General features: G+C 41.9%; 2 long non-coding RNA genes across 3 annotated transcripts; both read left to right on the plus strand.

The window, feature by feature from the left end:
• The first annotated feature begins 7,242 nt into the window (after window positions 1–7,242).
• LOC127338521 (uncharacterized) lies at window positions 7,243–8,033 on the plus strand. Its single transcript, XR_007874397.2, has 2 exons — window positions 7,243–7,366; window positions 7,451–8,033. It is a non-coding gene; the product is annotated as an uncharacterized lncRNA (long non-coding RNA).
• Window positions 8,034–8,210: 177 nt separating this feature from the next.
• LOC127343243 (uncharacterized) lies at window positions 8,211–15,246 on the plus strand. Of its 2 annotated transcripts, none has more exons than XR_007877085.2 (4): window positions 8,211–8,273; window positions 8,502–8,584; window positions 9,219–9,335; window positions 14,883–15,246. It is a non-coding gene; the product is annotated as an uncharacterized lncRNA (long non-coding RNA). The 2 variants fall into 2 exon arrangements; XR_011754190.1 differs by having other exon boundaries at window positions 14,888–15,246.
• Window positions 15,247–15,902: the final 656 nt, after the last annotated feature.

The following is a 15,902-nucleotide window of genomic DNA, read 5'->3' on the forward strand; positions in this document are numbered from 1 at the left end:
AACAATGAATAGAATGCAACATGTGAGATATCGTTGAAAATATGTAAAAAAAGTAGCAATTATGTGTTGATGCATTCTATCATACTTACCGATTAGGGTGGTCTGCATGCAAGGGGAACTAAAAATAAATCTGCTACAGCTCAGCAAATTTCCTTAGTATAGATACATAGGCAACAACAAACAGAAAGGGATATAGGGAAAACATAATCATTAATGACGGATACTTGATAAGCAATCAATCTCTCTTTTGCATTTTTAGTTTCACCCCCTTGTTGCCCGAATAAACGTTTTGCACAAAGAGAATCTTTAGTATTATATGTGAGTTCGTACGTCATCAAAAATGTTTGATGTCAAAGATCAGGCGAACGTAGACCGTACGATCCTACACCAAAATCTCCGCTCAGTATCTAACCATCCATCTGATATGCTCGCCTCAACAACTCACTAGCGCCAAGCACCTTCCAAATAAATGTCACAAAATAATAACCTGCCAAAATACCTCCCAATCAAAATAAATAATGGGACCAGGCATGCAATATTGGGAGAGAAACCAAAGTCAGCATCTAATTAGGGGAGTAATTAAATTGCCCAATAAGCGTGAGCTTTCCCCAGGGAGTATTACTTGCCAAACAAATATTTTGATCGCTAAAGCTGAGTTAGCCATATGTCGCATTTTTTCCTCCGTCCGGTCTTTCTAGCTATGATCGCCAAAATTTCTACCGTCTAGATGGGCCTTGATAATGTTTTGTTCTCCTCCCCGCAATGGCTAACCTGATCCCCCGAAACATCGTTCCCTTTGCATCGTCTCATCTAGGAAGCGCTGCAAGGCCACCACAGCCACCGTTTTCTTGCTCTCTCCAAGAGGATGCAACGTCAAAGGTGAGCGTGGATTTTTGGAGCAGGTGCGCGCTGCGCACCCATACAGTAAACTGGTTTCTAATGTGAGTGGGTTCCACCATAGTTTGTCTCCTTCCCATCACACTCTTCGGTGGCCAGAGAGAGTTCAGCCCGTGAGAGAGAGAGAAGAGAGGCAGCATGCATGCTCTCCATATGAGAACAAAAGTCCTGTTAAACGACTATATAGCCCGTGCCACCGCCGGCTGGATGCGGTGGCACGGGCTATATACAACCAGGATGGCTGGCGTCCTGTTAAACGACTTTCAGATGTATAAGCGAGTCTCTCTTATTTTCCATTGGCTAGTTTTTGTGTACACGCTTTGTGATTCGTGAATTGTAAAACTAAGGATTATGTTATCTGGGTAATAAAAGAGGGCTGCGTGCATCGATTGATGCAGAGGCCGGGGTCAGCCCCCATTTCGAAAAAAAAATGAGAACAAAAGTCAAACAAAGAATTAAGCAACTTTTGGAAGAGGGTAGGAGAGAGAATTCCTGGGTGCATGAGAGAGTGAACTCTAAGAGACTCGAAAATAGGATCATTAGCAGAAGGGTTAGCTAACATGCAGAGGAGATGGGATTTGAGTGTCTCAGCCGCTGTACACTGTGCAGACATGCTAGATACAAGACAAATAAGAGGCAAGTCAACTCATATGCTACAGTAGCCTAGATGTAATTAAGAGACCGTCTGCGTTCAGTCTCGTATCCCCAGAAACAATGGAGGGCAGAGATACGCATGCGCTCTGCGCACGTGCTCCACGGAACTTTTTCCAACGTCAAATTGAGAGAATGACGGTGGTAGTGGTGTTCCTAACGGCGACGGCGGCGCGGTGAGCATTTTCTCCCCTGTATCCTATATTCAACTCTCCTTCATCCATCTCGTTCTCTCTCTCCACCATCTCAAACTGACACAGTGGCTGTGGTGCGGGTGCGGCTCAGACATGACAACACGATGGCGTGGAGAAGATGTATAAGAGAAGTTGTGGATCAGACATACTTGTTGCTAATGCTCTGCTTCCTCTACTACGATGTGATCCATGTAAAAAGACCTCACTAGCAATTGTTGCATGAACAGATTAGAAACTCTACACTTGTTTCTACGTCTCTAAATTTGCAGGAAGCGAAGGAAAAAATGATTGTGGTCCATATATACTGATTGAATTCCAGATTCAGTTTTTCTGTTGATACAATCTTCGAGTTTTCTCTTTTGGTTACAGGTCTGTAATGAATTCTTTCTCAAATGACATCCAAATTGCTCTTGATGACATTCAGGGTATATTTAATTGGGGTCTTCCCTACTATGATGGCATTCTATGATGTATCCTAAAGAGAGAATTGACGGCATTCTATGATGTATCCTTCTTAATGTATGTGGAATATTTGGAAGTGTCACAACACATGCACAAGAATGAGCATGCATCATAATTCGCTCTTCAATTTAGTTCCTAAATATGTGGGTAATACCTAATGACAACCAAAGTTCACCGCACTGGAGCTGGAACCACCACCACTGTGAACCGTTGCTGCTGTGTGCTTGCCCTCGATGCGCCGCCGGGCGCCTGCCCTCACTGCACAGCCAAGGACCGAGCCTATGCAGGAACCACGCTGAAGCTACAAGACTAGATCCAGGAGAAACAGTATGGTGGCTAATTGATCCATTTTCTGTTTCTGAACATTTGGTTTAACATGAGGTTGATGATCGACAGGTACATGAAGGCCTTTGCTAGGGCATCTGGCTCAACTCCAGCTACAGAAGTCAATTTTAACTTTTAAGTAAACTGTAATCATCCTTCCTCGTTTCCTTTATGCAGCATGCATGTATGGAGCACATGCATATATGGAGCATACGCACAAGCAAATCCGTCTTTCACCGACAACAATTGCAACCTGCAAGTACATATCTATTTGTTTTGTGGATCTACTCTTCATATTCACACCTTCAGATATTTGAATGATGATTATATGAAGTAGGAGGGGGATGATCTTTTATGTACGCTGCTTTTATGTTCTTCACTTATGATTTCAAATTTTCAAATTTTGTTCTGCTTACAATATTCTTGAAACTAGAGAGATGGATAAGATGGACCATGGCTGAAGGAGATGGCCATCCTTGACAGTCTGCTGCCTATTGTTATGCTGGTAAGTCATGAAGCATTCTTACCTTACTTAAGAATGCATTGTATGCAAAATATTGTTGCATGTGCAGCTTTGTCTTGTAGTGGGAAGCACCATCGATCATTTGGTATCTCACCACATTATTTATTTATTTATTAAGCAATCATATTTTGAGTTAACTATACCATATCATTAAAAAAATTGACATTAGGCTACGACATGTTGCGCTCATATATTTTATTCTTTCTTTGCCCTATCGGAGGAAAGACACCAGTGGTCTCACAACGGCTGCAGCAATGTTGTTGAGCCAGATGCGGAGTCCTGCAACGCCTATTGGAATCACATGTTAATATGTTATCGTACAATTTCCTCACCTATGCCTATTTAGTAGTATATGCAGGGTAAATAACTGAAAATGAGAATGGTCAGAATGTGCAATATTTTCTTACCCTTTTGATGATGTATGCACAAATATTTTTAGTCATTCTTGAAGATTGTATTAACTTGACAAATGTTTAATATAGTTTCTGTAATATAGTTTCCGTTGCATGACTGTTGAGTTTTGGTTTGGAAGTGTCGAAATGGGACTGACTGACTTCGCGATGCTGGCTGCAGGAGTGAAAGATCGCTCATGCAATGACATGCATGCGTATGCGCCGGAAGTTCTTGATGTATCGACTCAGTCATTCTGATAGGAATTTTGAAGCATGAAGTTCTTTTTCATCTTGTCCGTGAATGTTTGTCCCTCCTTTAAATTGCACATGTAAATTGAAGCCTGGCAGCAAGCTGATGTTTAGAATTTGGTAGAAGATTTGAAAAAAGCTGATGTACATGACCAAGCTACTTCTGGATTGAAGAAGATAACTTACCTAGAGTAGGGAGTAAGAGATTCTATGTAGGAATAATCTTATATGTAGTTGTAGTATGCTGAGCTATGTGTGTAGCCCTGAAGTGGAAATAGTCAAGTAAAATGAAGATTGCTTGTAATGCATTAGTAGTTGTGAATGTATCGATCAAAGGTGTATTGCTTTTGTGGTGGAATAATAACTCATCAATATGTTGATCTGCTCAGATGAGTACTATGCAATGATTTGTGCTGGAATAAATCATTGATTCTTCTTATGGATGAGTGTTGCACAGAGAATGATTGGAATTATGTATAGAAATTACTTGACAGTTGTATTAATGTATAATGTACGATGACCGTGAGTTCAGCCATAAAATTCCAAGACTACTTTACTTTTATTAGGCACAATATCCATATAGAGTTAAACATTCAAAGATAGTTTGTAGCTACAACATTCTAACATATGGCTCTGTTGTGAGCTATGAGACAAGGATGTATTTTCCATGTTGTTTCTCTACTTGCAAAAGTTTTTGCATGGGAGGTATTAACTTTTAATTATATCTTTATCAAAAAAAACTTGTAGTTATATGCAATGTAGACCTCATGCATCGGCTTTCTCAGGAAAAATCCCCGTGGGCCATATTTCCGCTTAACAAGATCAATTTTATTTAGTGTTTTTTCTCATGCTATTAAGAAGTGTTTTTTTTGATTGATGACTTCTATCCATGATGCAAACAAAGACGGTTGTACCAGTGACGAGCTTTTCTCTTACATTTGTGAGGATTTTTTATAGTAGAACATGTAAGTAGATTCAAATTGGGTGAGATCAAATATAATATAATGATACAGTATAAATCATGGCATACTTTAAACCAAAAATGTTTAGTTCAAATTCAAATATGACATAACGCACAGGCATACTAAACCTTGTTTTATTTCTTGATGTGTCTGTTTAGTGACCCGGTCTTTCCGTACATACATAATGTTATGCCTATGCTTAAAGCTTGACAGTAATGCTTGATGTGCACGGGAATTATTCATTATAGAGCGGAATCATTAAAATATTTCTTTTATGTCCCGTAGCAACACGGGCATTCAACTAGTCTATACCAATATAAAAAGAGCGAGAGGAGGCAGATCCAATACATCCTGACCGCACAACCTTGCATCAACGCTAAAAGATTAGCCCCGTGATTTGCGGAAAAACAGTGTCAGACGCCCCGCAAATCGCACGTCATGCAAACTGTTTTGCCCCACGATAATCTCATCAAGCAACCGCACCCTGTGTCCATGTCCACGCCTCCGCCGCCAATAGCATCGTCCTCAGCCGTCACTCTTGGCAGCCCGCATGCCCCTGCACTCCTCCCCCGTTTGTCGTCAGCGACGGCACGCCGTTATCCGCTCCCCGAGATCGACGTGTAGTTGACGCCGCCGTCGCACCGTCCTTCTCTCCCCATCAGTCCTCAGATCCAGCCGCCCCCTTCCCCGCCCTAACCCCGCGCCGACCTGCACGCCGCCGTGACGACTATGTGACCACCGCGTCGCCGAACTGCAGGCCGCCGCACTCCACGGGGCGCCGACCCCCGCGCCGCGAGCTGCCGGCGCACTTCCATGGCCGATCTCGCCGGCACGACCTCGCCCTGTCCTGCTCGATCAGGGCATCCAGCTTCGCTTCTGAAAAATCATGAATATATTTAAGGTGAGGTGGGCGGACTCAGGATAATGGAGGCGCGGGGCGTTGCTTCTCCAGATGAGATCAAACGTGGACTCGAGGGATGGGAACGACGCTGCTGTTGAGTTGTTGATCCTGATGTTTGTGTTTGATGCAGGTCACAAACGCCGACATATATTTTTATTTTATACACAGATCACACGCCTGCCCTGATGGGTTGTTCAGTTCTATGCACCTCCTCTTGTACAAGAATTTAGTACTAATGATGATGCAGTTTATTTCAATTCAGTGTTATATTCTCTTATCACATGCAGCCTGTCTCGATTCAGTTGGATTGACTTGCTCATGAGACTGGATTAAGCAGTTTCACATATGAGATATCATATATATTCAGGATTGTGTTTGGAATGCTTAGGAGGGAGCAGTTTCAGAGATGGCCTACAATATATTCAGGTTAGTTGTATGGAATTCTTAGGAGGGAGAGATGGCTCTTCTTGGCGCCGTTACTTCTTGCGTGAATATTTTGTTGTGCCCATACAGTCGTAATGCAGGAGCCCAATGCTACCAGGTATTGCCGTATTGCACATTTGTTAAGCAGATGGAAGATTAGATAGTGTGAAGTCAAATTTGGTTCATATCTTACAAATGAGTACCAAGATTATCTCACCGGGAAATTCCAATTGGTTATATTGTCATGAAAAATAATTTCATTTTACCATAATAATATAATTTTGATGTACTAGCACATGCAAAAAATTGTTGTACCAAATTATATGTTCGGGGCCATGGTCGTGTCCAAATACCTCTTTTCTTTAGGATTAGATGGACTGCAGTGCACTAATTCAAGAGAAATTTCATTTGTGCTATAAATAGCCTATTATTATATCTCAGTGAACTTGAATGGTATGGATGATAATAATTGTTAATCTATTTCTTTGGGATTCATAACCTTTATTGTTTTAGGATGTATACTGAAAGTCATGAGATATGTGAATGGGGTATTTTAGAAACACGTGCATTGCACGTGCAATATTACTAGTAAAATTAATAGCCGAGTAAGTATGCCTGTCTTGAACGATATGTACAAGTGAAATCAAAATAACAGTTCTGAGCAGAGCATGCAAGCAAGGAGAACTTAAGAACCTGAAATGCAGAAAATTCAGACCATACTAAGAGGGAGGTGATAGCTCTGAAATTTATCAATGAACTAAGAATGAAGAATCGTGATTCTACATCGGAACGGACACGCAGAGAATGAAAAATGTCCAAAACAACAAATATATGCTCTTACATTGAGGAAAGTGAAGTGTATCTAGGAAAAGTGTGTAGACATGGTAATCATTGCCCGTGGCCACATTAAGTAACAGTATAATGGAACCAGTAGGACCTCTCCACAACGATTTTGGCTCCTTAGCCGTCCGATCCGACAATCCAACGGACCAAAACATCCTTCCCGATCGGAACAACATTCTCGTTCCCGAACAACAGCCGATACAAGCCCATTTACATTCTAGGGCTGCTACTCCCAAAATTTAGTTAGGCCGCACCACAAAACATGGGCCCGAAACGGTTTAGGGCCTATGCAGTTTGGGCTTGAAACAAACCGGTCGATGGAACAAAAAAGAAAACACTTCTGGTTCGCGTGCAAGTGCGACGGCTGTTCTCCTTCGCTCCCAAATTCTCCTCCATCTTCCATAAAAAAAAAAACATTTCTGCTCCGCCTGCGCGGCCGTTACTCCTCCGCCGTGCGACCCCTGCTATTCCCCCCCCGCCCCCAAATTCCCCTCCGTCTGCGCCGCCCTTCTTCCTACGCGTGCGACGCCGGCTCCCTCACCAGGGTGAACATCTTAGGTTCTGTTATCGCCTCACAGATTACCTTTACGCACTAAACTTATTTGATGTTCTTTTGTATAGACGTATAGTTCTCAGGGGTACTCGCTGGTTTAGATTTATCTGCTAGTGCGGACACCGCAGATGATCTGAGAGAATACGGTGGCGGCTGCTCCCTTCTCCTCGCGGGTTCGCTTCTCCCATCTGAGGAACGCGTCAGCCTCCATGGGACAAATCGACAAGAAGGACGTGGGGGTCGAGACGTGGAGTGCGTGCAAGATCAGTCACCAGGGCCTGTTTATCTCAGCAGCGATGGCGCGCCAACGGCAGGCGGTGGGGATGATTTTTTCACAGCAGTTAAGGTCGCCGGGGTGGCCGCAGTGCCACCACTTGAACTGTCCGTCCTGTAAACAAAAGCAGCATTGCAACAACGATGACGAACCTCAAGATCTCCATATTCCCTGGATCAAATATTGTCTAGAGGTGTTCCCTGGATCGACAGCTTCAGCTGAAGTAAAACTTCTGCCTCTCCATGTTGTATAGCGTTAGGTTCAATTCTTCTCTGAACTGTTTTTGTTTTTGCTCAGTGTTTTTCTGCCTGTAAGTTCAGAGTTCCATACTCTGCCCATTTCTTCTACTATCAATGAAAGCAGTGCCTACTGCCTTTCATCAAAATCTTGTTGTCTCTTGATTGAACAATTTTCTCATCAGTTATATGATAAGGTAAAGATTCCCTTTGTGGTAAGATAGGATTGGCGATTTGTGTCATGTTCTGCAGGAAAAGTTCACAATATGAATATTCCACTATTTAATCGTTTAATTTTTAGTATTTATGTGACCCATTTTATTGTGTTTTTTTTTTTTTTGCGAGAAGACACATTTTGTTCTCAAGGCTGAGCAGTTTCTTCAGTTGAGGTAGAACCTTTGTCAGCAGAAAAAAAATGTTATGTAGCATTGCAGGTTGTATTTCGTTTGGTGCAAAGCTTTGCCAACTGCTGACTCATGAGGTTATTACCAGCCCTGAAGGATGCCTTTTTATATTCGAAGAAATTATCAGTTTTGCCCAAACATATTGATTATGCCTTTCAATACCTTGCAAAGGTTATTTTCCTTTTAACATGCTCCTATCTTTACTTGATATAGAGCCATGACAGCAGTAACACAAGAGGGTTTCCAGTTTGATGCTAAGCATTAAGAGGTTACAACAGCTAGATGGCTCACCTGATGTAAGTAATCTATCTAGGAGGCTATATGAAGCTCTCTATCTTGTTCTATAGATTTCATATCCTTTACGGGCTGTATCATAAGTTTAATATATGCAGGAGTTTTTAGCTTGCATGATGTGTACGAGAGTTTGATGCCTTGAGCATCCAAGAGATCTTTAATTCCTACTACGGAGTATTTAACAACTTAAGTCTTGGGCATCTTATAGAAATACAAATACTTTTATCAATAATTTTTTGTATGAAGAGATTTACTGTGATGCGGTGAGCAAAAAAGGCTCTCCGGTGGAAGTGGTGAAGAAATTTCTAAAGCTGTCGAAGAGAAACATGCTTTTACAGAAGGCGAAATCAGATAATGTGGTAATACACTAATGATACAAGCAAGCCAATATCTTTCACAATATGCATGTCAATAGACTGTTTCCATGTACTATGTGTTTACTAAAGTGTGTATGGAGCTGTTGGTTCAGTAAGTTATCTTTAGATCTTTTTTGTGAGGTAATTGCATTCAGCGTCTTCCTGTGAGAACAAAAGTTACCGTTTTTCCTTTTGTCAATTAACAATATGTATTTGCATCTCTCATCAAATTATAAAATACAATGGTATGAAGGATTTCAATTATTCTTGCAATTTTCAGGGGATGGAAGTGATTGTTAAGTTCTCTCGGAAGAGAAAATATATATTATTTGTGCCTTACACTGGAAAATTACTTGAGCCATTGAATAATAAAGAAGGGCCCAACCTTTAATATGAGGTAAATCCTTTCCTTCAAGTTGGCATATGATATGTGTTGTGACTCATGTTAGAAATTTATTTTGTATGTGTAAGGATAAGAAGCTTGTTTTTCTGGAATCTGGTATTTATGCGAGCGAACTAAATGCAAGATGCCATGAAATCAACAAGGAGCCGCATTTTGATAAAACTTATGGGTTAATTATTGGTTTGCCACTACAGCCCGCGCAACACTCAGTTTTGCCACTAGAGCAGAATGGTTCTCAGTTTTGCCACTAGTATGTGTGCAACGACTCGTTCTGTGAGTCTGCCGTTTCATTCAAGTCAAACGTCCTGGACTCGGCTGTTTCAGGTGGGACGAGGCGGAGACGCGTTTGAAAAGAGGACCGTTGCTGGCCGTTTCGCGTGGGACCCACAAGGTTTGGCTTTGGGCAGATGAGAAGGGTGTTTAAAAAAATGGTGAAAAATGAACAAACAAAAAAGGGTGCGGCTGGGACTCGAACCCAAGACCGCTTTGTTTGGTAGCGTGAAGGATTGCTTTGGTAACCAGTGGGGCGGATGGAAAGATATTGAAAAGCGAATGGAAGAAATCTAGCTATAGATAGTTCTAGTTCGTGACTTGGTTTATGGTGTAAGGACGCATATGTTTGTTCTTTGTGTTTATGCATGCTTCTTAACCAAAAAAAAGGGTGTGTCTTTGTTATTTTAAGCATTACGTGTTTGTGGTTTAGGTTGGAAAAATAATCAAACAAAAAAGGGTGCATCTTTATATTTTTGCGAGGGAAAAATGGTGCATTTATCTGATTTCAAGCATTGCGTGTTTGTGATTTTTTGTTTCATACTTATATGGGTACCCTACTTATATTACATCAAAGTTCATACTTGGATCCATGTTTGTGATTTCATGATTCATACACCCTTGATATATTACATCGAAATCATAGAAAACTAAGATATATGAGATGCAAATATTGGTAGCCAGATCATCACGCAAAATAACTTAGATAAATTCGATACATAAGATGCTTAGTTCCACCATTACACGGAAGTAACTTAGATAGATAGATGGGTACCCTAGATAGATAGATGGGTACCCTAGATAGATAAGTTGAGTGACACACGACTTGACACGACTCAACACGGAACCACATAGAAAATGAAAACGTAAAGCTAAAAAAACATGACGAGCTTGATGAGAACACATCTTGGCCGCACCACCTGCCGCAGCACCTGCGCCGCACCACCGTCTTCACCAGCGTCTTCACTTGTAGTACGGGAGGCAGTGCATAGGTTTCCCGGAGAAGAAGATGGCGTCGCAATCGGTGAAGACGTTGTAGGTGGTGAAGAAGATTGACTCGCAGCCGCACCAGAAGACCTCACCGAGGAGGGCGTACGCGTCAAATCGGTTGGCGAAGGTGACCGTGAGCAGCTTGAGGGCGACGCCTTCACGAGACTCGTTGACGTAGTACATGACGGGCGAGCCCGGTGGGAGGTGGGAGAAGCCCTCGTCGAGGAAGTCTCGAGTGAGCTCGACCTCGGTCCTCCACCTCGACTTTGCCCACACACGGAGCGTTTTCTCGACGAGGACGTCCGCCGGATAGAGTAGCTCCGTACTGGTGCGCGGACGGCGGAAGGTCGGTCCCGTGTACTGCATCTTCGGAGAGGCAGAGAGGCTCGCTTGGGTGCGTGGTGCTTTGGAGAGGGAGAGGAAGAGAGGCTCGCTTGGGTGCGTGGTGCTTTGGAGAGGGAGAGGAAGAGAGGCTCGCTCGTTTGGTGTGTGGGAGAGGAAGAGAGGCCCCTTATAAAGAGGTTGGCTCATAATTGGGTGGTTCCTAATGAATTAACGCGTGGCTAGCCGTCTTCCAAAAATAATTAAGCGTATTGACGATGGCAAAACTGATGCCGCTGCATCGCTGCGAGAGCTGAGACGATGGCAACGCTGAGACGCTGCGTTGATGCATTAAAAGGCGTCGGCGAGTGAGGTACGTGGAAAGGGCCGTTGGCGTGGCGCCTGCATGGCGCATGCATGGTGCATGCATCGCAGGCCTAGACACGCGGGACGGCCCAACGGACATTTCAGTGTTCTTATAGCCCACCGTACGCGTGGAGAAAGGAACCAATCATGTTGAAGAACGAGGGTGTCCACGGATCGGCCCCGAAACCTTCTAGAAGGCTAGATCGGACGGCTGGCGTTACTGCAGTGAACGGTCCACAATGCAAAACAGAGCAACCCACGGATCGGTCCGGTTTCCTTCTAGAAGAATAGGGTTAGCTGGTCAAAATTAGGCTTTGACCAAACTTGAAATGAGCATAAAAAATTCAAAAAAAATCAAAAAAATGGAAAACCTTCTCACATAGACTTCTTATGTCATATACTACCGATTCTAGTTGATAAACATGGTCTACATGCTGTTCAACAAAAAAACCATGTGTCTAATGTGATATCTCAAACACTGGGGTACAAGTTCGAGGGTGAAGACAAGAGGTTTAGGGTTTGGAACATGAAAAGTTTCAAAAACCTCACCAAAGCTTCATTTTGGAGTGAATAACAAGGATCCATGCTTAGTTTTACAATTCCATGTTTAAAACTTGATAAAATGATGGTCAAAGTTAGGTTTGACTAAATTTGAGATGAGCATAAAAAATTCAAAAAAAATCAAAAAAAATGGAAATCCTTCTCACATAGTCTTCTTATGTCATATACTACCCATTCTAGTTGATAAACATGGTCTACATGCTGTTCAACAAAAAAACCATGTGTCTAATGTGATATCTCAAACACTGGGGTACAAGTTCGAGGGTGAAGACAAGAGGTTTAGGGTTTGGAACATGAAAAGTTTCAAAACCCTCACCAAAGCTTCATTTTGGAGTGAATAACAAGGATCCATGCTTAGTTTTACAATTCCATGTTTAAAACTTGATAAAATGATGGTCAAAGTTAGGTTTGACTAAATTTGAGATGAGCATAAAAAATTCAAAAAAAATCAAAAAATGGAAATCCTTCTCACATAGTCTTCTTATGTCATATACTACCCATTCTAGTTGATAAACATGGTCTACATGCTGTTCAACAAAAAAACCATGTGTCTAATGTGATATCTCAAACACTGGGGTACAAGTTCGAGGGTGAAGACAAGAGGTTTAGGGTTTGGAACATGAAAAGTTTCAAAAACCTCACCAAAGCTTCATTTTGGAGTGAATAACAAGGATCCATGCTTAGTTTTTCAATTCCATGTTTAAAACTTGATAAAATGATGGTCAAAGTTAGGTTTGACTAAATTTGAGATGAGCATAAAAAATTCAAAAAAAATCAAAAAATGGAAATCCTTCTCACATAGTCTTCTTACATGGAATTGATGTGTTTTGAATTTATTTGGCCAATTTAGACAAGATCAAAAAAACTTGCTTAGAAATGAGGCCATTTACCCTAACTTTGGAGCTCTTTTTTAGCACATTTTGACATGAGTTCCTCAAAACATGTAATCTCATCATTCCAACATCATTCAAACATAGTTCAAACATGTACTCTAATCATTCCAACATCATTCAAACAGAAATACAACATGTATCTTCCTGTGATCTCCTAGATTCTTTGCCCATTCTGTCATTTTATCTATTTTTTTTCCTTATCTTGGGGCAAATAGTACCAGGCCATGTATCTGCCTCTTTTTGCTTTGCCACATTTCTATGCATGATTTTGCTGAAAATGGTTTCCAACATTGATAGTACAGGAAACTCTCTACCCTCAAGAATGTAGCTGTTAAATACTTCAGAATGATTATTCAGAAGCATGTCACATTTTAGGAAATCATTGAAGAAAGCTTTAATCCATGTATTTGGCTGCAATTCCTCCACCCATGCCCAAGCTTATGGTAAACATGTCTCACACAGTGCCTATGTTCTGAATCAGGGAGAACTTTCTTCACTGCATTGATGAGGCCCTGTAATATAGAGACAATGTTAATCAGAGAATATTCTTGTGAATATGGCAGGTCGACTGAAAAGTTAATTATGCCCAATATAGAGAATATTCTTTTCCCTTTTCTGGCTAGACACTACAGATCAAACTCATGGACTTGTCTACATGTGTTCAGCTAGTGTGCCTTCTGTTCAGCTCGTGTGCTGATGCCATTGTGCTGCATCCTATAAATGGCATCCATCTACTGAACCAGAAATGCAAACAAAGATGGACAATGCCATGAGTTGGAGGAGGAGCACTGGCTCTACTGGTGCCTCTCGCTCCAGAGATGCCTCTCTGTCCAGAAGTGCTTCCATGGCTAGGGCAGACAAGCACTTGCTAGTTTATCGTAGGAGAACCTTGGAAGAGAGGGAAGCTGCTGCTGCAAGGCGCAGGGAGGAGGAAGAAGCTGCTGCTAGGCTGAGGGAAGAGCAACAAGCAGCTGTTGCCCTGAAGCAGCTAGGTGAGTGCTTTAGGACTACACAGGTCATCCAACTTCCAACAGACAGACCAAAACCTACTCCCAAACCGAGAAGGTACCATGTGTCACCAAATCTTGAAGAAAAGGTGAAGGCTGGAGTTATGTTGTGCTGGCTGAAGAAGGGCATGAAGAAGATGAAAGAGGCACTGAAGATTGGTAGAGGCAAGGACAAGGGCCAAGTTTATCATAGGAAAGGTTAAAGCATGGCATGTAGTTTGTTGCTGTTTAAGCATGGCATGTAGTTTGTTGCTGTTTCAGTCATGTAGTTTGTTTGAATAAGAATGTAAGGCTGTCGCCGCCACTAGCCATTTCGTCGAGCAGGTGGAGGGCGCAGTGGCGGAACGAGCGACTACGTCGCAAGATGGTGGGGCAGAGCAGGTGCTCCTGGAGGCGGTGGCGGTGGAGAAGGTGTCCACGCGGGACGGCCGCACGGCGGCGCAGGTGGTGGCGTCGCAGGTGGTGGCGTAGCGGATGGTGGTGGGTGCAGTGGATCGGTGTGTGGCTGTGTGGCGGGAGCAGGGGTAGTTCGGTCTTCACCTATTTATCATTGCGCGGTCCTACCTGTAAGATCCGGCCCCACTTTCAGTAACGGCAAGAGATGGAAACGTTTGAAGCCTGGCCGTTTGGCCTCGATGGAGCAGCTGCGCCAGAAGCGGTGGCAAAACTGAGCACCATTCTGTTCTAGTGGCAAAACTGAGTCATGCGCGGGCTATAGTGGCAAACCAATAATTAACCCAAAAATCCAGTTACAAGCGCTCCTTTCCCATTGTTCAGACTAATTATTGTTATTTGCATTTATTTTCTGAAATCTAGTTTGCAGCAACAAAACTCATATTTTACATATGCAACGATGTACTATTTATATATACTGCTAGCATACATTCTGTGTGTGCTGTCTTTTGGAAACCGTGGTTGGTATTTTGGTACCAAGGTATGTAGAAATCCATCTTTTGACCAAAATTACAGGTTGCCGCTTAAGAAATATAATAGAAACGTATTATACTGTGTTTTTGCTATGTGCAAAGTATCTGCTACTCATCATATATACTTTAATGTGCTTATATACTGATACAGTAGAACCATTCTATAGATCTGCTCGATCTCCTTTTCTGAATAGTTTTACTTTTTAGGTCAGGTGTACAACGCCCTTGGATGCAACAGACTTGACGAGGCAATCAATAAAACTGAAAAGTCAGTAGAGTTCCAAACAGTCTATGGGACGTTAACAACCTAGGCACCTGTACAGGCGGTTGAAGGATCTTCAAACATTTGAGGAGGTATTGTTCTTTCACTGAACAACAAAATCGTTTCTAGAGACCACCTTTAATCACAAGTAGACATATACAATATCGACCTGTTGAAATTAGAAATGTGATATGTGTGTACCTATTCTGTGCAATATTGTGGTATCTCAATTTTGTACAGTGGTGTTATGTACAAGATCAAACCATCAGCGTACTCCATTTGAAATGGCATAATACATTTTGTAGTCTATTTTGTTGGATCTGCATAACTCATCTAAGAAGGGTCAATATCCACACGTTTTTTTAGATATCATTAGCTGCAATTCCAGTATTTCGAAGTAATTTTGTTCCAATTCTACATCTTTTAATTATTACTATTTGAATATGGACGGGCGCGGCAACGCGCGCTTTCATGGTCTAGTAAAGACCTAAGAGAAAGCAAACATCCAAAAGAATGATTTATAATTTTTTTTCAGAGACACGTTGTGCACTATTACTTGTGCCACCTAAACAATGAAAGTTTAGGAGTACAATAAAATTTCAAGGCGAGATCTCAGTCTGAAATATATGATGGTTTATAATCGATAAATACAACAAGTTGGATAAATATTATTAGACTATCAGTTTTCAAACATAATATTTCTCCTTTGCCTCCAATTAAATAATGCTAATGGCACATTAACTAAATCAATAGTAAAACAAATAAGAGATATCATAGGCAGTGTCCAGTGGCATGTTCCAGGATGACAGCGTTCGCCACTATCATTGCTATTTCTGGCTTGCTACTCTATTGTCTATTCAGTCTGAAAGGATTTCAAATGTACAAACATATGATTGTGCAGAAGACATGCACATAAGTATTACCAGCCAAGCAGGTAATGAAGCTCCACACTCAGATACTGATGT

This window comes from Lolium perenne, chromosome 3, assembly GCF_019359855.2.
Source record: "Lolium perenne isolate Kyuss_39 chromosome 3, Kyuss_2.0, whole genome shotgun sequence".
NCBI classification, from domain to species: domain Eukaryota; kingdom Viridiplantae; phylum Streptophyta; class Magnoliopsida; order Poales; family Poaceae; genus Lolium; species Lolium perenne.